The 22,287-nt window shown below is 56.1% G+C and overlaps 1 long non-coding RNA gene across 4 annotated transcripts; it reads left to right on the top strand.

Annotated features, from left to right (window-relative positions):
• The first annotated feature begins 371 nt into the window (after positions 1-371).
• Positions 372-19,963, top strand: LOC121498239. Of its 4 annotated transcripts, none has more exons than XR_005989649.1 (4): positions 372-602; positions 10,243-10,390; positions 10,483-10,544; positions 10,665-19,963. It is a non-coding gene; the product is annotated as an uncharacterized LOC121498239 (long non-coding RNA). The 4 variants fall into 4 exon arrangements; XR_005989650.1 differs by having other exon boundaries at positions 10,483-10,557; XR_005989651.1 differs by having other exon boundaries at positions 10,483-10,917; positions 17,438-19,963.
• Positions 19,964-22,287: the final 2,324 nt, after the last annotated feature.

Genomic DNA, 22,287 nt, shown 5'->3' with positions numbered 1-22,287 from the left:
CTGAAAGCTAACTGTGTCCTGAGAGCCACGTTTCCTGGGAGGACCCAGAGGCACAGGGGCATGAGGACCTGTGCTCAGGGTCATGACCCTGGAGGGCAGCAGAGTTGAGACTTGAACCCAGGCTCGCGTGACTCCCAGCCCTGCCTCTGTCCCTGCACCCTCCCTCCCACCCCCTCCTCCCTTCCCCTCCCCACCTGGTCCCTTTCTCCCAAGTGGGGCTGAGCCAGATACGAGACTGGGGTTCCAAAGACCTTCCTCCTACTTGGTTCAGAGATAAATATTTGTTTCTCCCAGTGTAAATACCCCTCCGTGGTTAATGAGGCAATCCCAGGGCCATTTCCTGGCACGGCTCAGTGCCTGGAAGTCTCTTTCGCTCTGGGAGGAGCAGGCCTAGTAGGAGAGCTGCTAACGGGGGACTCAGGAGCTCTCCACAACCCTTTCATTTACAGATGAGGAAACTGGAGCTCAGAGGGGAGAAGTGATCCATCCAGGGTCACGCAGACAGGATGCAGACCCACACGCCCCAGCTCACGACTCCTGGACGTGCCGCCCTTGTTGCTCACTGCTTCTGGACACTTCCCGGGCTGTCCGCCCATTGCACGGTGAGTGTGATGGGCAGGCAGCCCGAGCGCCCCGAGACTGCCTCCCCCCCCTTTCCATTGGCATCTCCAGTCAATGTGGCACTCAAGGTCCCTCGGGCACGGACCCCCTCCTGCCATCCCCACTTAAAGTGATACTTTAATAAATTATGCTTTTATGTTATTACACGTGGAGCTATAAAAGCAGAGAGTGTGCAGCGGGGCTGAGGTAAGGCGCCCGCGACTTTGCAATTTCCTGGTCTGGCCTGGCTCTGCTCCGCGCCGTGAATTTTTCATTAATGTGCGCAGGTGACGCCACGGGGGCAGACGCAGGCCAGGTATGCTTTCGCGGCGGCGTGGCCCCCTCCCAGACTCGCTGGGTCGGACGGGTGATGGTGGAGGGTTCACACCACGGTGATTAGATAGTGCCTGGCTCCGGATAAGCTTTAGATTCAAACAACAAGTGATCCCCCGAGTCCGTGGGGAAGGAAAGGGTGTCCGCTGGCCGAGCGCCTGGCCCGTGCCAGCCCCTGGGCCCAGGCTTCGACACTGCATTACCTCATTTCGCCCTGAGAAAAGCTGTGAGCTCAGCATTATGAGCCCCATTGGACGGACGGGGCCAGTGAGGCTCGCCTGAAAAGCGGTGGTGCCAGGCCTGCGCCCAGTCGGTCTGATCCCACAGCCCATGTGCATCACTACTATGCCCTCCCTTCTCTTATTTCTCTCTCCCTCCTCTTGTCCCCAGATCCTTTCCGTGTAGTCATGGTTACAGAGGCAATGGGCATGTCGAACAGACAAGAAACCACCCCCTTTAGCGTTGGTGAGGAAGGAGGCTCCTCAGACCCCCCACACCTTTGCCCGGGCTGCTCCCTCCTGGCATGCCTTCGCTTCTTCCCACTGGGTTTAGGATCCCGGGCCTCATGCTCTGTAACCCCCAGCCTGCCTCTACACACCCTGCTCCTCTGTCTGGGGGCCCACTGGTCTGTGACCTGCTCATGGAAATCAGGGTCCTGAGGCCATGCGTATCACGAGTCAGGCTTCCCACCTGTGCGATGGAGCTAAGGTGTCAGTGGAATACCATGGAAATGGGTCCGAAGCAACCTACTGAGGCTTGTATGGGTCTCGAATGATTCTAGAAGATTCCAGAATGAGAGAGGCAACAGGAAAACAGGCACCCTGGACCAGTAACTGGATAACTGGGGTGTGCTCTTCTGTGAAGTGGGCCCAGGAAGTCTGTGGGAGTCAAATGGGAGCCCCTCTCCCTCCCCGTGCACATGCCCAGTCGAGGCCAGATTTCTGCAGCTCTTTTGGGAAATGATCCCAGGAGCTGAAGACAAAACCAAACTTGAAATAAACACTCGGGGCCGAAACACCCCACAATTCTGGGCAAGTGAGTATCCTCTCAAGCCGGCTGGCTTCCACGCCATGTCCAAGTGCATACATGGAGCAGCAGGGGTGGCTTGGGCCTCCCTCACAGAATTAGTGAGATTAGCTGAAGGCCGGCGCCCAGCAGATGTCCCCTCTCTGGACTCGGTGACTCACTTGCCTCCCTGGTTGAGAAATGGATCCAGCCGGGCCTGAGCCGTCCTGGCTGGTGGGGAACGAGACACAGGGCAGAGGTCAGGGTAAACACCCGCGGTCAAGGCGGGAGGTCGGGATGAGGGTGGGGGCAAGAAAGAGGACAGAACATTTCCACTCAGCGGAAGGAAGAGCTCTTGATGGCCTGAGCTGCCCTAGAGCAAGAAGGGCTGCCTCGAGAGGCGAGGTGGGCCCAGGCCCGGAGATGTGTAGGTGGGGTCCCAAGGACCCCCTGAAGGCGGGGAGGAGTCCAGCCAGCAATGGGAGGATCCCAGGCAGGATGCCTGTTCAGGTCCCTCCAGCAAGGGGCTCTGCTAAAGAGACGGGCCAACTCTGCCTGGAAAGGGCAAGGTGGAAAATATTTTAGGCTCTGTAGATCGTATGGTCATGGTTGTGGCTACTGAGCTCTGCTGTTGCAGGATGAAAGTGACCACACACAACACATAAAAAAGAATGCAGGCAAAAATGTATTCCAATAAAACTTTATTTACAAGTGGGTCAGACTTGGCCCAGGAGCCGTAGTTTGCCAACCCTATAGAGCCTGTGGTGCTGGGCTCCCTGGGCAGTGTTGGGGTGACCCTCTGCGATGCTTGTGGAGGGGAGGCCCCTGACCTGCTCTCGTGTACTTGACGCTGCTGGGGTTTCTTTCATTTCCTTTTCCTCCCGCCCCATCCATTCACTGGCTCATCTTTCTATTCATCCACTGACTTTGCCGTTTCAACAAGTTTCTAGTTCATGCTCTAGCTCACGGACTTGTTTGCTTCCTAACACACTCACCCAAGGATTCATCCCGCTGCTCACTCACTCGTTCATTTATTCCTCTGCTGGAATCTCAGCGTCCTGACCGTTATCATATGGAAATGCTATAGGGGAATCTCAGCGTCCTGACCGTTATCATATGGAAATGCTATAGGAGCTGAAATTGTTTTATCTGGAAAGAACTCAGAAAACACAGGGGTTTGGGTATTGTCTCTTAGGTTTTGTCAGGTTTCTATGAATAAGATCCCAAAGTAGTTATTCCCTTATTAATTAGTCCTGCACTGTTTCCACACTCAAAACCTCATCTGCCTAGCTTCTGCACTAGGTCCTGCACTGGGGCACGGTGCACAGTGAAAACATCCTCCTTGTCCTCCGGGAGCCCAGCCTCCAGCCTAGACGCAGACTGCCAGTGGATGGCTTGTTCCAGGTGGGGACAATAGCATGGCAAGGACCAGGAGGTGAGGCAGAGTGAAGTATGTTCCAGAAATGGAAGTTCAGTCCATTTGGAGCAGTGTGTGTGTGTGTGTGTGTGTGTGTGTGTGTGTGCGTGTGTGTGCGTGTGTCTGTAGACACTGGGCCTCCAATCCCTCATGCCCTATAATGAATGGTTCTGACTTCCTAGGGCTGTCACTAAGGTTATAGGGCCCTTGGCTCAGTGCTTGAGCTCAGCACTTGCCGGCTATTATCGAGGGCTAGCAAATATCAATCTTTAATTATTGTTAGGTGGATTTAAAAAATGAACCAATGGATGAGGATTGTGTGGGTGGTCTAGTAGGAGGGACTGAGGAGAGAGGATGGAGTCAGGGACCAGTCAGGGTGGCTGTGAGTTTAGCCAAAATATGGTAGAAGGGAAAAAGCAGTATTAGCAGCTAACATTTACTAGCCACTTAGGATCTGTGCTATTTGGGACAATTTCCTGACATCTCTGACCTTTGGTGTTTTCGTCTGTAAAATGTGGGTGATGGTAGGGACCATATCTCAGGTGGCCATGTGGATGAAATGAGAATAATGCCCTTTAAGGGCTTATCATCAATGAATGGTAACTAATATCTTTATTATTACAGCTGAGTCCCCCTACCCCAATGTCCTATAGGCCTCTCACATTGGGGTCTTCACAACCGTTGCATTGATTCCCACTTAGCAGCAGAGGAGACCAAGGCTCAGGGAAGTGGAGTGCCGTGCCCTACATCACACAGCTGGCTGGGGCTCCCGCAGGATGAGGAGCACATGGGCACAGAGAACCACAAGGACGAGCCACCGACCTGTCCTGTCTCTGGGCTCAGGCCTCATTCCTGGCAAGTTTCAAGTCCCTCCTGCCACTCCCAGGGAGTGTCTTTCCCGTGCACACCAGCCTGCCCCTCCTGCCCCACTGGGCTCCTGCTGTCCTGAGTCTGGAAAGTTCCCCAGGCCTGGGAGAGATAAGGGGTGCCTTGCCCAGGCCCCAGGGCAGTGCCCGTCTGCGGCCCCTTTGATCGCAGACCAGATGGTTTTGCCAGCCCAGCTGCTAGAGAGGCTGCGGCAGTGATAGGGCAGGTCCAGGGAGGGGCCCAGCCTGGTATCAGCCACCTGGAGGGGGCACCTCCTGCCGTCACCGTAGCAACAGGCGCCCATCCTGGCAAAACAGGAAACTGTTCCTGCACTGATGGTGGGAGAGGCAGGCGGGGGTGGGGGGGTGGGGAGGTGGAGGGGTGGAAGGTGGGGTGGGGGGGTGGGGGGTGGAGTGGGGGTACCCAGGAGTCTTAATCTTCTAGAGGAAGTGGTCTAAGAGGTGGGGCCTGGCTTAGCATCTCTGTCTTCCTGTCGCCCTGATGAATGTGAGGGTCAGGGGCAGCAGGGATGACTCCCGAACCACAAGTTGCCCAAATCCTGACTGAGATTACTGGGTGGGAAGAGCTTCCCCACGCAGCCCGGGCTCACCAGTCTGAGCAGCTGTGTGGACTCTTTCCTAGGCGGCATCCACGCTGGATCTTTCCAGGTTCCAGTGTCCTGCTGCCCAGCAGGGTGGTGGCATTGGGTCCAGGCGCCAGGTCTGACCTGGCCTTCGTGACATCCCTCGAGCCCCCTCCCTGCCGAGGCAGTCACGGGAGCCAATCGCCTCAGGCTCTTTGCTCTTGGCTGGGTAACTTTGAGTGAGTCCCCATTTGTTTATCTGTAAAATGGGGATGCAGACTCTTCCTCTTAGGGCTGGTGTGACAGGCCAATGAGATAATCTAGGGACTGTGTCTAGGACAAGAATAATGCATTTTAAGGTGTAACACCCCCCCACCTGGAGCCCGAACCCTAGAGAAGCACCAGTCCTCATATTGCCAGCAGTCGTGCGGTGCTGAGGAGAGGGGCTGGGAGGATTGAGGGGTGTCTCCTGTCAGATGTCAGGCACTGGCCCAGCTGCCTCCTCTGCTGTCACTCCCTTCATTTTCCCAACAACCTTGAAAGGCAGGAACATGGCCTCTGGTTTACCGACAGGGAAACTGAGGCTGGGGGCTTCACTCTCTGAGTTCTCATTGTGACTCACATGCTCTGTGAGTCTGGAAATTCGGGCTGGAGGTTCTCCCCAGCTCCCGTAGAATAACATAGGGACTCAGAGAGAAATCGTTCAGTTGGTGGCCCTGCTGGTCCTAGGCAGCCAGGGCCGGGGCAGCAACATGAGGTCATTGGGATCATCCTAGAGCTTGGGCCCTGCCCTGTTCTAGCTTTCTCTACTGGGAATGCCAGCTCAAGGGAATGGGACCAAACTAAGGATGCTTCCTTCTGTCTACAACATGGAGCTTCCAGAATGTGCTGGGATCTCTGCTGGTTGATTGGGGTCCAGAGAGGGGCAAGGTGCAGCTCTGCTTTGGAAAACAAAGCCCCTGCATGCAGACAGGGTGATGTAGAAGGTGTGTGGGTGCCCATGATGGTGCTGGCACAATAATGGGTGAGACAGCAGCAGTCCTGGAGAAAGGGACAGTGGTCTCAGGGACAGGCGCCCACAGCCCTGGTAGGGATGGCAGGACAGAGAAGGTGGGTGACTTGCCCAGGGTCACAAGCAAAGTAGTGAGTGACGCAGGACCCTGGCCACTGGTCCAGGCCCCTGCATGCCCTTCCCATCCCATTCTCACATTCTGAGAACAAATTTCTGGGGCCCGTGTTCTGAGCCAGGCCCGTGCTGGGATCTGCTGCAGGTATGGATGCATCATCGTGCTTTCTGCCCTCAAAGACCCCCCTCTGGCTGGGGAGGCAGACACCTAAACAGGCACGGATAACAGAGATGAGGACAGGTGGAGGGTGTCAGACACCTGATGGAGGCCTTGAAGGAGGTGGAGGAGATTGCTAGTGGGGAAGTGCGGGGAGGACCCTCGAGGCAGGAAGCACTGTGGGCGCACAGGCCTGGGCGTTTGAATCTGCTATTTTCAGAGAACCGAGGCTGTAAGGGTGGGACAGGGCCGGGGGGCTCTTGGTTGCAGAACTAGCGACTTAGAGGCTGCCCCATCCTGGAGGGGGTCCCCTGTTCTCCCTCCTCTCCCCCCAAGCCCCTCCTGGGAGTCACAGTCTCACTCCTCCCCCAAATAATTGGAATTGTTTGAAAATGCCCAGCAAGAATTCAGCTGAGCAGGTTATACTGGTCAGGGGAAGGGGACGGAGCACAGCTGAGTGGGGACTCGGGGTGGGAGCACTCTGTGGGACTTCCTGGGAGAAGGTGAGGGTCCTGCCCTCAGGCCAGGGCCAGTGCCCCTGTGAGCGCTGATCCAGGAGCAGATTACAAGCAGGGACGCTGAGCCAAATCAGCTCTGAGAAGGAGCTGGTGCTTTCCTGCCCCACTCAGTGGGGCCCGCTGGAGAAGCGTCTCTCCCTGCCTGGGAAGGGGTGGAGGGCAGGGGTAGGGTGGAGGGGATGAGGGGTGCGGGGCCGGAACGGGGTACTGCTAGAGGGCCCTGTGTGGGTATGCACATGTACAGGGGTGGATTTGCACGTATATGCATATTTAGGGATGCATCATGGGTGTGTGCACATGTGCGTGTGTGCGGTCTGACCTATCCATCTCTGAATGCTGGGCCACAGCTGTGCATCTGTCTCATGTCTGTTCCTGTGCTGATCCGATCCCTTTCCTCCTCTTTTCCCTTCCTCTCCCCGCCCTACTTTCTTCAGCCTCCACTCCACCACTCTGATGACATTCCTCCCTCCCTCCCTGCCTGCCTCCCTCCCTCCCTCCCTCCCCTCCTTCCTCCCTCCCTCCCTTTCCTTCCTTCCAGCAAAGATATTTATTAAGGGTCTACCATGTGCCAGGCACTGTTCTAGGCTCCAAGCACAATAGGAGATGAACAGACGGAGATGCCTGGTCTCACAGGAGTGCGTGTCCTCCTGAGATGAGATGGGCATTAAACAACAATACGAATTAGTAACATGCTAGGGGATGATAAGTGCTAGGGAAATAGTGGAAAGCAGTGAGGGGAGAGGGACCATGGGGCTGGGAGGGTTATTCTAAGTGGTTGGGCACGAGGGCCTCGCAGATGGGACCTTTGAGGGCTGATGGGACCTGAGGAGGGGTGAGAGGCAGGGAGACCCGTGGCTGTCTGGAGGAAGGGTGACCCAGGCAAGGGTGTAGTGAGTGCAAAGGCCCTGAGGTGGGAATGCAATTAGGGTGTTCTAGGGACAGCAGAGAAGCCAGTATGGCTGGAGCAGAGTGAACGGGAGGAGAGGAGTCAGCAAAGTCACGGGGCCACATGATCGCGTGTGGGGAGCTTTTGGCTTTTGCTCTGAGTGGCAGGGGAGCCATTGCAGGACTTGAAGCAGGATCACTCGGGACTAAGAGGAGGCAGGGAGACCAGTGAGGAGGCTGATGCGTGATGGTGGTGACTGGTGATTGTGCCTTGTGTGGGCAAGGGAAGGCCCATCTCAGAGACGCTGAGTTCGACATAATTATTAGCCCTCAGGGGATTTGACAGGCCGCACCTGGAGAGACACAGGTCAGAGCCATTAGTGTTTGGAGAGCATCTGGAGCCCAGCTTACGTGGGAGCCACATCGTGCATTTGCTCGGGTGTGTCCGTGTGCGTGTGCACCCTGATGTGGCCAGGGGCCGTAAGCAGGGGGGCCCCAGTCCCACGCCACAGCACAGGGGAGGCATGAGGGGTAAGGTGACAGTTCTAGAGGTCCACTGGCGGACCTGGGTGTGCAGCTTTGTGCAATCTCGGATCATCAAGGCCAGCCTCAACCACTGAGTGGTGGCATGCCATGTGCCAAGCAGAAACGATAGGGGGCCCTCCCTGGCGGGGCAGCTGTGGGCACCGAATGAGATGGCGTACGTGCCCAACTTAGAATAGGCCGGCTGCCCGTTAATGATGACTGTTCCCATCAACCCTGAAATGCAGGGGGGAGACCTTTTGAACAATTCACTTTCCTCTGCTGGGTAGGGCTTAGGAAAGTGATATTTCCTACATGCCTGGCTCCTCTTCAATCATAAATGAGGATTCTGAGGCTTAGAGAGGTTGAGTGAGTTGCCCAGGCCACACAGACTGGGCAAAGCTGGCACTGAAGCCAGCTCCACGCTGTGTTCCCTGCATGGCTTCTGGTTGCTACTTGCCCAGGAAAGTACAGGCAAGGAGGAGTTGAGGTCTGAAGACTGACCCACATGTCCAGGAAGCATGCCTGGGGGCCTGACGATGGTGCCCCGCGTCTCCTCATGGCGTTTCCCCATTCTCCCTGTAGTAGGGTACTGGGTGTTCATTTCAATGCAGTTTCCCCAGGACAAATGTCAGGGAGAAGGTGTGTGTGTGTGGGGGGTGATCTGTGTAACCCAAGGCCCCAGGCACGCTGTCCTCTGAGATGGCCATTGTTTGGGCAAGGAGAGAGTGGGTGTGCACAGCTGCTTGCTCTGGGGTGTGTGCATCACCTGTGCACGGCAGTGCGTGCATGTGCCCAGTGGCAGGGTGGGAAGGGTAGCTGAGACCCACGTGGGAGACAGCCTGAGCCTGGCAGAGGGACCAGGCAATGGCTGGAAGGAGCCGCGCTGGGCTGGGACCTCCCTGGAGTCCTTGAACCACATCGGAGCTGCTGTGGGAAGGCTTCCTGGTGCGTGGAGAGAGGGAGGGAGGCACATGCTGGTGATTGAGCCGCTGCTCCTCCTTTTGATCTGCTTGCTTCCCTAGAGAGACTCCCTCCTCCACACCTGGGGGCTGCAGTGGGAGGGCTGGCCAGGGGGGCTTCAGGCCAGTGTGGGGTAGCAGGGTGCAGTAACCCTGGAGGAAGCTTCTTTCTCCCACATGGCCTTGCTGGGCCCTGCTGCCCCATCCCTGCCACTGAGCGGCCTGGCTGCCTTGTGCCACAGGTGCGCTGAGGGCATCCTGTCCTGCAGGGAAGGGTCCAGGGCACACCACTGGGGCTCTAGGTCCAAGCTCATATCCCTGCCCCTGGTTCTGCTTCTGTTCCTCTCCGTCAACTCTCCTGTTCCTCTGTCCTTTCTGTCTCAGCCTGCAGGCTTCTCCTTCCTTCCTCCCTGCCTGCCTAATATACCTAGACCCCACTCTTGTGTTTTAGGGACCTGGGCACCCCCACAATTTCAACTTGTCTCTGGTTCCAAGAGGTAAGGCAATCCAGCTTCCAGGCAGGATCTGGGTATGGCCTGCAGGCTGGTCACCAGTGGGCAGGTGCAGAGGGAGAAAGGAGGGTAGAGCCAGCCAGAGCTGGGTTCAGATCCTGCCTGCACCTCCTGGCTGTGTGACCACAGGTGAGTGAGCTGCTGGGCTGGGGAAGGCCTCTTGGCAGATCCTGGAAGACCACTCGAGGGACGATGTCCGGCACATCTTTGAAGAGGCTGGTGGCTCTGGGGCCGGGGTGGAGCGGTCCTCAGGATGTCCAGGCGGGAGTGGGGATGGGGTAGCAGCAGGGAAGGCAGCCATAGAGAGGGAGACGTGGTGTCCTCAGCATGGTGAGGGAGGCCCTGGACAGACCCGGGCAGAGCTGGGACAGGTCCCTTCCTCAGGGCCCAGGCGGCCCATTCCACCTGCCCTCTCAGTGGGGGATTGTGCAGGGGTTGGGGCTGAGTAGCTGTCCAGGCCAGGGGTAGCCAGAGCCCAGAGTCCCCGATGGGGCGGGCGGTGGGGCTGAGAACAGGGCTGGGAGACCTCAGGTCCTGCCCCTGGTATGTCTCTCAGGGCTGGAGGGGAGCAGGGAGTGGCAGGGGCAGGGACACATGTGGGCCAAGGCTGTGTCCAGCGGCGCCCTGGGACTGTGAGCCTGGTGAACATCGCTCTCACCCCTCCCCACCCCCAGCCCCTTCTGTCCAGGCCTTATTCCTCAAGGCTTAATGTTTACATATTTTTAAATTCATCTGTTTCTTCTTCCTGGCTTCAGGGTTTTGTGCCTTGCTGAGGAAGGGCCTCCCTACCCAGGATCATGAAGATGTTTCCCCTTCGGGCTTCCATGTCTCGTCTTGAGGCTTGGCTTCTCTTCCTTCTGTCCCATTGATCTGTTTCATCTGCTCCTGACCCAAAACCCCACGGTTAGTGTATGTTCGCCTCCCATTGCCCATTGCTGCCCATGAGAATGAGAAGCTTCCTGCGGACAGATATTCCTGCCTGTTCTGTTCTACAGCACTCAGCAGGTGCCTGGTTCACGGGACGGAGGCAGCGCCCATAACTCTGAAGACCGAGAAGGTATTTAGCAAAGGTAGCCTCCGCCTCTTCCCATCTCCTGCCCTCGCCCTGTGCAGTTCCCTCCAGTCTGGGGGCCTCTGCTCTCCTACTTGGCATCTCTTCTTGCCCATCTCCCCACAGCCCACACACACCACTAATCTCTGTCCTCCCCAGCCGGGGATGGGTGAAAGAACGCTGACAATCCATCTAAGCAAGGACACCGTACGCCACTCCTCCCACACAACCACTGGGCAACCCTCTGAAGGTCTTGACCAGGGCAAATGGGTGCTGGCCAGGAGACTGGCTGGACACCCCGTCTGAAGAGCCATGGTTTTGTTCCTCATGGTTCACACGTAACCTGCCCCCGGATGATTGCTCATGAGCTCAATCATAAGTAAGTAGCCATTAATTTCCACTGTAATTGGTGGAGAGGAGCGCCAGGGGTTCCATTAAGGGATGAGAAAGTTCCAACCTCAAGCTGCTGATCGATAAAATGAGAGCATAATTATACACCACAGAGCTCCATAAACTCGCTCGTCACTAATAAAATGACACAGTTCCCAAGGTGGCATCAGGGGCCACTTTTTTTTTTTTTGTCTGCTCCCCTGTGGCCAGACAAGTCGAGGCTGATAACAGTAATCCCGGGACACGGGAGGAGCAGTGGGATAGATGAGGCGCCGGGCGCAGGCCTCACGGGGCTCAGGCTGCTCCGGTGTGGAGTCGAGGGGGAGGGAGGCACCGAGGCCGGCTTCCAAGTGTCTGGGCCACGCAGCTGGGGAAGGTGGACAGCCGCGCAGTCACAGTCAAAGCAGAAGGACAGGCCCAGCGATGGTGCAGAGGCCACGACGAGGGTGCTCTGTGTGCCTCTGGGCCCCCCGCCGCCGAGCCCCAGGTTCCTCATCTGTAATCTCTTCCCCCACAGCACCTCCGAAGGTGAGCCTTGAAAGCATTGAGAAGTTCATAACACCATCTATGTAAATCTGCACGGTTTTCATAAATTCTCTCTGACGGAATGAGTGTGGCCTGACCCTGAGGCCCTGGGCACAGAAGTGGGCATGCATTCACCTGGCCGTTGCTATGTGTGATTTTGCTTTTGTCAGCAATGGCTAGGAAATGTTTTTTGGTGATGCAGTGGGGTCCCTGGGGGGCTCAGAGCCTAGTCAGAGACCCCCACCGGCCTGGTGGACCCCAGATGCCTCTAGCCAGTGCCTTCTGAACCAGCTTCGGGAAAGGCAGCCCTCCCAGAGGACAGCCTTGGACAACCCGGGGTTAATTGTCAGTGGAAGGAACGGAATATTGGTCCAGCCTTCAGGACCTCACTGATTCATTCAGTTCTTCGTTTGCTCATTCCCTCCCTTGCTTGGTTGTTTATTCACGCGGTGGGGGGGGGGGCGACCAGGACCAGAGCAAAACAAGAGTGTGGACAGGGCAACCTCGAACAAACTGCCTGCCGTGAAGAAAGCCAACAAGGGGCCGAGATGGCAAATGATAAGGTCCTTGCTTGTCAGGAAAGTCTCTCCTAGGAGGTGGCCATCCAGCTGAGCCCAGGACGATTCACAGGAGAGCGGAGGGGAGGGAGTTCTGGGAAGAGGGAAGAGCACTGGCCAAGGCCCTGAGGTGGGAAACGCTCAGTGTGTTTGAGAAATGACGTGGCCAGAGCGAAGAACTTCAAGGGGGTGGTGGGGGTAGGAGTGGGGGGAGCAGAGTGGTGAGGTGAAGTGGGGTGGGGGGCAGGATGGGAGGGGCAGGAGCCAAATCTGCGGGCATGAGACTGCAGGATGGGGAGTGGGGTGACTGGATAGCTCACCCCCCTCTGCATGGCTGGGGAGGGCCCAGGGCCAGCCCCTTTCTTGGGTCCCAGATAGAGAGGGATGAGACCACCTGGGGACTTGGGGACCTATGTCCTGGCCCCCAGGCCTCCAGACAGGACTCTCCAGTGCAGGGAGATGCCCCCCACGCCAGCTCCAGTCTGCCTTTCCCAAATGCCATTCCGAATCAGCTTGGTGAAACCAGAGCCTTCAGGACCCCATTGGGGCAGCTGGAGGTAAGCAGGCACAGAGGCCACCAGTGGAAGGATGGAGACCAGCGTGGAGGCTGCTTATACCCAGGAGGCCAACACTCCTACCCTCCCTCCCAGGCGAAGGCACAGTCGGGAAAAGTAAGGAAGAAATCCCACCTCAAACCCACAACCAAAATATTTCATAAGAGCCCGCACATTCCCCCCTCCCCTCTCTTTTTGTCAAGTGAAGGATACACACGGCCTTTCTACTTGTAACCCGGCCAAGAATAATTTGTGGCAGGAAAGTTTGAGCATTTGTAAAAATAAAATAAAAATGTAAAAAGAGGGAGAGAGAGTGCGTGAGCGTGCACTTGAGTGTACGTTCGTGTGAAACTAAACAGAGGGAAAGTTATTTAGGTGGTAAAATGTCTCTGCATTTCCCTCCCTCCCCCTGGGCCCTGACACTCGGCCCCCCTCCCCGAGTGTTGAAATTGAGATTGCTCGGGTATTTGTTTTGTTAATCTCCTGCCAGGGCCAAGGGGCTGCAGGCTGGGTTTCTTCTTGTTCACGCAGGGCTCTGGCTGCCAAACGAGTTCCCCCCTCACCTAGCCCAGGCCCGGGGATCTGTGCACCTGTTCCCTGATGTCTGGAACGCTGGTGGGGCTGGGGGAGAAACACTGTTTGCCCTCCTGAGAGAGTGTAGCTTTCCCCCACCTGAGACCTCCAGCTCCTGGGGCCGGGGGTACTAAATATAAGGGCTCACCTCCCCATAGCCGCCTGGAGCCAGGGATGTCTGGCCTGCACCCCCTGGGTGCTGTGGAGGCCTCATGGGTGTGCCAGATTCCAGGTGGGTTCTGGTGCCGTAAGGGAACCAGGTAGAAGAGTTACCCAGACCTGGGTTCGAATCCTGACTCAGTCATTGGTTCACTGGAGGCATGACTTCCCCTCTCTGTGTCTGAGTTTCTCACCTGTAGAATAGGAACAATGACAGTTGCTACCTTGCAGCATTGGTGGGAGCGCTGGAGAAGGCAGCAGAGGGAAGGGTTTTGAAGCTGACTGGCTCACTCTGGGTGGGCTTTGAGCAGCCCTGGAGGCTTCCAGAAAATGGCATTTTGCTTCTCCATGGCTCAGTTTCTGTCTGTACAATGGGCGTAATGTCTCTGTCCACCTCACAGTGGCATCTAGGAGAACGAAGTAACTTAAATCAACAAAGCCCTTAGGCCGACGTCAGGCACACGGTAAGCGCTCGGGAATATTAGCTGGGGTGTTACTGCATGCCTGCTCGGCTCTGTCAGAAAATTGTACTTTGATTCAGTAAAGGAGAAAGGAAACAAGTGTGCACCAGGCGCTTCCCACTGCCGTGCCCCGTGCTAGGAACCTTTCCATGCGTGACCTTGCTGTGTGCCCAGGATAGTTTCCGCACATCTTATTTGGTCGGTTTTTCAGGGGAAGACACTGAGGCGTGGGGGGGGGGCAGAGATGGGAGCAGAGCCCAGGCTTTTCTGGTGCCCAGTCAGGGGCTTTCTTTACAGACTGATCCCTGCAGGGGCTGGAGCAGACCAGAAGGAGGGGATGGACAGTCGTGACAATGGCAGTGATAATCTTGATGACCCGGATGACGAGGATGACAAGGATGATGGTGATGATGGCGATGGTGACGGTGGTGATAGTAACTTTTGAGTGCTTCTGTGCTGGGAGCTGTTTGAAGCACATCATATGCGTCAGCACTGTGGGCTTCTCCTTACATCCCTATGAAGTAGTTTTATTGTCCTGACTATATAGATAAGACAACAGAGGCCCAGGAAGGTGGGGGGAGGGTAATGCCCTTTAACCCTGAGCCTCCTGGGCAACCTGTGCCTTTGGCCACCCTGTGCCACCAGCAAAGAAGCCAGCGCCTGGTGCCCAACACCTGCCAGATGCCCTGTACGCAGCCGTTCCCATTTTCCTGTGTTGCTCTCGCCTTATACTTCTCCTCAGAGAGGTCAGGCCATGAGACCTGGAAGGCCAAACTCAAAGCCCAACTCACTCATTAAACAGATGGAGAAACTGAGTCCAAGACGGGGAAGGAGCTTGCCCAAGGGCACATAGGGTAAACCAGATCCCCGAGGGTCAGTGGAGGCCCAGATGGCTCTGTGGGGGCTGCAGCTGAGGGGGGTAGGGAGCAAGGAGAGGTAGTCTGGCCCCAGGCAGAGCCTGGCTGCTGCTTTGAAAGAGGTTCAGTGTGTGGGGGGGGGGACGGTGTAAAACCATCTGGTAGGCGAGGAGCACTCCTAGCGTCCCCCACCTGTACTTCACAACTTGACGGCCTCCCCCCTCCCTAAAACCCAGCTCTCCTCTCTAGTCCCCACCCCCATCCCTCCCTTGGGTGGGACCCCTGGCCAGGGAGCTGGGACCCACGCACGCCCCTCCTCTCCAGGCCTCAGCAATGAGAGGGGCAGCAGCACCCATCTCCCCTGGCAGGCCAGGTAATGTAGGTAAAAGGCCGACTTCCAGGCCGAGAGGGGAGTTGTTGTTATTTTTATTAGTAGCACAGCAGATAACTGGTCGGACTGCATTTTTCTCCAGTCGCCCCCGGGGCCCTGGAGAAACAGCTTCAAACGGTGCTGGAGACTGCTGAGAGCACAGATCAAGAAATCTAGGTTCTATCCCAGCTCTGGCCCGACTCCTGGGCGCTTTGGACAAGGTCCTGTCGCCGCCGTCCTCTCTCGCTCCCCGCCTCCACTGGGCCCTGCGGAGTCACTGAGATGTTCTGACTGGGTCTCAGGAGCTTCGGAGAGGTCTTCTAGGCCTCGCAGGGTGTGGGGAGGCCCCCCTGGAGCAACAGGGAAGGGGAGGCCGGCAGGGGAGCGTCCCTGGCACCTGAGGCGGTGGGCTTCCTGGGGCTGACTCTGGCGAAGAGTGAGGTCCTCCGCAACATTTTGGGGAAAGGAGATTTGGCCTGCGCCGAGGCCCTCCTGCGGTCATGACCATCCGGGAGGGGGGAGCCCCCATCAGGTGCGGGAGGATGCCAGGCAGAGGTAGCTGGGGCGAGGGGAGAAGGGGAGAGTGCTCTCCAGGCCAGGGATCGGGAGCTGGGAGCTGAAGGTGGATGCCTGCAGGGGCTGGGGAGACGGAGGGCGCACATCGCCACCTAGGCCCCAAGGAAGGCAGCGCAGCCCCAGCCGGGCTCCAGGGCACCTTCCGCCCACTCCCTCCACACCTGGAGCACCCCACTGGGCGGCCTGCCTGTGCTGAGGCCTGAGGGCAGCCCCCCCGCCCCCCCCCCCCCGTCTGCAGGGTGCTCACAGCTTGGGCAACGGCCAACCCTGTAGTGTGACCATTCGCCAGCTGACTGTGTGACCCTCGGCCAGAGAGTAAACCTCTCTGAGCCCATTTTCTCATCTGTGAAAAGGGAGACCATTTCCTCCCTGGCAGGCTCACCGAGAGCCGAGGTGGGATATGGCCTGTGAAGTCCCCAGGCTGGGGACTGGTACACAGTGAGTTTTCAGTGGCTGGTTGTTCCCTTCCTCTTTCTTCTACACTTAAAGTCCTAGGATATCAAGAAAAACACTGGAGAGCAAGCAGCTTACTACTTGGGGGAGTCAAAGAAGGCTTCATGCTGGAGAAAGGGTATTGGAATAGGGTTTTGAGGCATGAACAGGAGTTTTCTAGGCATTCCAGGGCTCTGTGAAGGCAGGAACTCTATCCACCTTGGATTGTCCCTGTTTTCCCAATGCCTGGTATATAACAGGAGCTTAATAAATATTTGCTAGATGGGTGGATGGCATTCCAGGAGGCAGGGGCAGTATAAGCAGAGGTGTGGAGGCATGCCTTGGTCTGGCACCACTTGTGGACGAGCCACCTGGTCTACAAAAGGCCATTGTACTGTGAGTCCACCTGTGTCTCCTGCAGGACTGTGGGCGCTCCATGGGCAGGCTCCTGTTGCCATCGCCTTATTGTCACTATTGGCTCAGTCCTGTCCTGGTCCAGAGGACCAGGCTCTGGATTTGATCCTTGTGTGGATGGAAGGCTGCCCCTTTGGATAACTGCCAAAATCCTTCTTTGGGGCAAGGAGTGTGTGTGTGTGTGTGTGTGTGTGTGTGTGTGTGTTGTGGGGCTGTCTTCCTATTATCTTCCTTGCTCTTCCTGGGGACCCAAGGAGAAAGTCCAAAATCTACACCCCACTAGGCCCTAGTAACTAGGCCCTTCCTGACTGGCCTCTGTCCACTTCTGCAGCCCCATAAACTTTTGTCAGATGATGCTCTGGGGGACACCTGGGTGGCTCAGCGGCTGAGTATCTGCCTTCAGCTCAGGGTGTGATCCTGGAGTCCCAGGATCAAGTCCTGCGTCGGACTCCCTGTGGGGAGCCTGCTTCTCCCTCTGCCTGTGTCTCTGCCTCTCTCTGTGTCTCTCATGAATAAATAAATAAATCTAAAAAAAAAAACAAAAAACGATGATGCTCTGGACTGTGGGGGAAATAAAGCAGGGCAAAGGCAGTTGGAGGGGAGGGATTGCTGGTTTTGGGGGTGTGGTCAGTGAAGGGACCTCTCTAAGAAGATGACACTAGAGCAGAGTGTCACCTCCCTTTTCAGGCCCTGGGAGCAAAGCCCACCTAAACCTCCAGGCTGGGCCGGGCATCCTTCTGGTGCCCCATGGCCTTTGTGTACTCTTCGTCTTGGCTTCAGGCCACCTGGCCCCGGCCACTTTTAGCCTTATGACCTTGGACAATTTGATAAACTTTTCTGTGCCTCTGTTTCTTCTTCTATTGAATGGGGATAAAATAATACCTGCTTCCAGGGTGGCCATGGGCATTCCATCTGTTATCATCTGCAGAGGGCTCAGAACGGCACCTTGCATGTCATCAATGCTCCAGAAGTGGGGCCATATTCATCAGCATTACTGCATTTATGTCATTTTTATTTTTCTTTTCCTCTAGAAGCAATGACCGTTGAGTCTTGTCCGATCCTCTGGAAATGGAAATGGGAGGAACTTCCTCAGGGAGTTTGGGTAAGGCTGGTGAGTGAGGACAGTGCCCCGCAGTCTTCCCAACCGCTGGACGGGAACAGTGACTAATGGAGTCCTCAGTTATGTGCCAGGACGGACGGTGCTGTCTTGTACAAGTATCCTTGTGCCCCAAACACCCCTGAGGTAGCTGCACCCTGCAGACGAGGAAACCCCAGCCCCAGGAACCGGTCACCTGGTTCAGGCCTGCGGGGGCTCAGCTGGGATATGACCCCACATCAGCCTGGCCCTGCACTAAGCTGCCTGGCTGGAGAAGTACCTTCCAGCCCATGCCAGGTTAAGGCTGGTTGAGAGCTCCGCCCACCAAGGAGGCCAAAGTTTCATTCCATGGAATTGATGTGAAGGAAGCCGGGTGGGGGCAGCTATGGCCTTTTCAAAAGGAGGACACATCGATTGTGCAGTTTATACACCTAAATTCAACTGTATTCCTTTAGGATGGAGAGGCAGGGGGTGGAGCAGGAGGAGAGAAGAGAGGGAGGGGTGACGGGCACCCCCGTGGAGGCCCACTCCACGGTCTGCACTTAGCTGTGTGTGAGGTTGGGGCTGGGAGCACTGGCAGGTTGCAGGCAGCCTTGGGTCCCCGTGGCCCCTGGGAGTCTCTCACCCAGCTGAACAGGTTCTGCAGTGAAAAGACTGGATTTTCATACTGCTTGGCCTCCAAGCAGATCAGCGGTATCTTCTAGTCCCCAAAGAAAGAACATGGACCCCACATGGAAGGGGAAAAATCCACGGGCTGGAGACAATGGACTGCATCCCACGCAGGCTGACAGCCTGTGGTTTTCACCATCTGGGCGCCAACCTTGGCACTGAGGGCCTCCAGGTGTGAGACGTGGGAGAAAGAGCACTAGGCTGGGCTCACAAAACCGGGACTGACCTTGTATGACTTAGATCAAGTCCTTTCCCTTTTCTGGGCCTCACGATCCCCTCTGTGAACACAGCAGTGGCAAGAGTGGGTGATCTCCCTTTCAGCTCTGTCGCTGGGTGCCCCAGCCATTCACTCGGTCAACAGGCATTCCGCCCAGGGCACTGCTCTAGCTGCCGGGTGACACAAGGGAAGGAGAAAGAAAAGGTCTGCTCTTGGGGAACTTGGTTTTGATGGAGAGACAGTGAACGTGCCAACAACCAAGAAGGTAATTTCAGATGGTGGAAAGTGACAACACACAGGGTCATGTGACAGACAGCAAGGGGGCTTCCTTAGGTGGGGAGGTCCAAGAAGGGCTCCCTGGGAAGAGGACATTTGAACCGAGACCTGAAGATTGAGCTCTGTCATGTGAGAATCTAGCAGATGTGCAAGACAGAAGGATGGCAAGTGCAAAGGCCCCGTGGCGAGACTGATGTTGGCATGACCGAAGAACAGGAAGGCCAGAGTGGCTGGGGCAGTGAGCCAGAGGGAGTGCTGTCCGAGTCGAGGCAGAGGAAGTGAGCAGGACTGATGGTTCTCAGCCAGGGGTGCACCACCTTTCCCAGTGAATGCCCCTCAGTTGTCCCAAGGACTGGGGGACGTGCCACTAGCATGTAGCGCTGGGAGGATGACAGACGTCCTGTGATACGGAGGGGTCCTGCACAGTCCTGCTATTTCCTTTATCAGGACACATTAGACCCCACCCCCTGCCTATCAGGATGGTTACTATTAAAAACCAGAACAAAACCAAAAATCACCAAGAGTTGGTAAGGATGCAGAGAGATTGGAGCCCTGGGCGCTGCTGGTGGGAGGGTAAAATGGTGCAGCAGCCCTGGGATACAGTGTGGCTGTTCCTCCAAAATTCAGAAGAGAACTACCACGTGATGCACCGATTCCACTTCTGGTCACAGGTCCAAAGGAATTGAAAGCAGCACTCAGAGAGCTATCTGTACACCTGTGTTCATAGCAGGATTACTCACAATAGCCAAAAGGTAGAAAAAAAACCCCAAATGTCCATCGAGGGAGGAGTGGAGAAACCGAGTATAGACTATACCTGCAGTGGAATACTATTCAGCCTTAGAAAGGAAAGATTCTCAGGCACACTACAGCGTTGGATGACCCTTGAGGACACTATGCTGAATGACACGAGCCAGTCCACAAAAATACAGAGCCGGAGTGATTGCGCTTCTGTGAGGACCTGGAGCGGACAAGTTCATAGAGACAAAAATGTAGAATGGAGTTTTCCGGGGGCTGGAGGTGAGGGGAATGGGGAGTTGTTTGTTCAACGGGAATGGGGTTTCAGCGGTGGAAGATGAAAATGTCCTAAAGTCTGGGACCACGACAGTCTGAATATACTTAATATGACTGATTTATACGCTTAAGAGTGGTTATGAGGGTCGGATGGAGGGGCACCGGGGGGCTCAGTCGGTTAAGCGTCTGCCTTCAACTTAGATCAGGTCATGGTCCTGGAGTCCTGGGATCCTAGGGTCCTGAGATTGAGCCCCAGTTAGGCTCCCTGCTGGGCGGGGAGCCTGCCTCTCCGTCTCCCTCTGCCCTCCCCTCCTCCAGCTTGTGCTCCCTCTCTCACACACTCTCCCTCCAATAAATAAATAAATACAATCTTTGAAAAAAAACGGTTACGAGGATAAATTTTATATTATGTGTCTTTTAACCACATTTTGAAAAAAGAGACATCAGATCATCTTTTTCCCTCAGTTAAGAGTTTGGATATTTTCCTGAGTACCGGGAAGCCGTCGGGAGGGATTGATGTAACTATTAGATGTATTTTTTGTTTGTTTGTTTGTTTGTTTGTTTTGTTGAATCACCCTGGCTGCTCTGTGGAGAAAGGATGCTGGGGCAGCAGGAACGGATGCGGGCAGGCCGGGGAGGCTGGCCAGTCATCCAGGAGAGAGAGAGTGGCTTGGACCAGGCTAGTAACCATGGATGTGGTGAGAAGTGGGTGGATCCAAGGGGGGAGGTGGAGGAGAGTCTCCAGGACCAGCAGGCAGACTGGATGGGAAGGCAAGAGGAAGTGTCACTTGTGGCCTTCTGCTCTGTGGGCACATGTTTTCTGAGCTCCTATGATGCGCTCAGCACATGCCGGAGAGACAACAAAGGGGCTGGGGGATCAGACCAGTGGGACTCTGGAGATGATGATCTCCAGGCTGGACCAGACAACTGAAGGCATGAAAGGATTTCGAGACATCATTTGGTCCACCTTCGTGCCTCCAGACCAGATACAGGTTCTCCCGTCTTCAAAACACGGTGCACGGAGGGATTGGAGACCTCCCCGCAGGTGTCCGTGGAGCTGGAGGGGTGGGGGTCAGTACCCTGCATCCTGGTTAGAGGCTTTAGCCTTTCCAGAGCCTGGTCAGAGCTGTAGTCTGTTTGATGGTCTTAATGTCCCCAAAGGGTTGGCAGGGACGTTTTCTCCCCCATCACGCACTCAAGGAAACTGAGTCTTGGAGAAGCATCGTTGTCTCAGCCACAAAGAGCTGTGCAGGTAAGGCTGCACTTTTCTCCTCATGCCTATGTTTGTGCAGATGCGGGAGCCCGAGGTGCGCGTCTGGGGCGTGCAGATGTGAGAACCAGAGGTGCTTCTAGATGCTTAGTGCTGGCCTCCACCCTTGCAGCCCAGTCCAGGAATGTGTCTGGCTGCAGACAATTGGCGTCACAGCTGCAGACCAGAGGCTTCCAGGGCTGGGAGTAACCGAGAAGTCCTCCCACCCATCCTCTTGCCTTCAGGGGGGACGATCCCCCTCCTCCAAAGACCAACCTCGCCAAGAGGAATGATATCTTTTCCTCAAAGAGTGCCTCTTCTCTCCCTCAGGCTTTCATTCCTGTGGGGAGCAGCTTCCAGCCAAAGACCTCTTCCCAAGGACTGCAGACATCTTTACTTCTGCTTGCCCAGCGTGTACACCCTTTGGGAGCCTCTTCTCCCCAACTTCCAGGTCACTGCTTTGGGCAGGCTCACCGCAGAGTGGACCTGCGGCGTAGACCTGGCCAGTGAGAGGGTCACAGTGCCCTCATCTCAGGGCTGTTTAGGGACGACGGGCACGAGACGGAAACAAGGCCAATCAGATTGGACTCTGGGAGATTTGCTGTAGCCATGGGGGGTAAAGCGCTCTCTTTCAGTTGAGATTGCTGTTGGGGTAGAAGCCCAAAGCTGCCAAGGTTTAGGAGAGCCTGCTGGGGATGAATGCAAGCCAAGGGCGAATGGTGAACTGGAGAGAGCTGGAGGGAGCTGGAGGGAGCGGAGCGACGGCCCCTGACCACCGCAGCTGAGTACCTGGATCCAGCCTTGTCTAGAGCTAGAGACCCAAGGACATTTTTGTTATGCGAGCTGATGGATCCCTCTTCCCACTTCATAAGCCAGTCAGAGTTGGGTTTCTGTCATTTGCAGTGAAAGCGCACCAAGCCCACCCCAGCCCACCCCTCCCCTGCAGAAACTTTGCCCTTTGGCCGGCCCACAGGGGCCTTTGGGGGCCCGGGTATGCTCTTAGCAGGAGACTCTTTCGTCCCCAGAGTCTGCTGGCCAATCATTGCTCAGCATCTGTGTCTCCACTTGAACCCACCCCGTTCCTCTCGCTGTCTTCTCCTTGGCTTTATGGTATTCAGAGTTCTTTCCATCGCAAGTTAGAGAAGGCTGCATCTCTCTCTCTTTTTTTTTTTTTTTTTTTAAGGCTGCATCTCTTAGTGGAAAAGGGGACTTGAGGGTCTGGGAAGGCGCCTGGCTGTGGGAGGCCTGGGGGGCTAGAACCAGGGTGCAGCGCCACAGGGGTCTCTGTCCATCACTCCTCTCTGCTCTTGTCTGCTTCCCTTTGAGGTTGATCTCCTTCTCTCCCTCTAGGGGGTAAGGAGCT

Source organism: Vulpes lagopus, chromosome 8, assembly GCF_018345385.1.
Source record: "Vulpes lagopus strain Blue_001 chromosome 8, ASM1834538v1, whole genome shotgun sequence".
Taxonomy (NCBI): domain Eukaryota; kingdom Metazoa; phylum Chordata; class Mammalia; order Carnivora; family Canidae; genus Vulpes; species Vulpes lagopus.
Note: the sequence above shows the minus strand (reverse complement) of the source record. Positions and strands in the feature narration are given on the sequence as shown.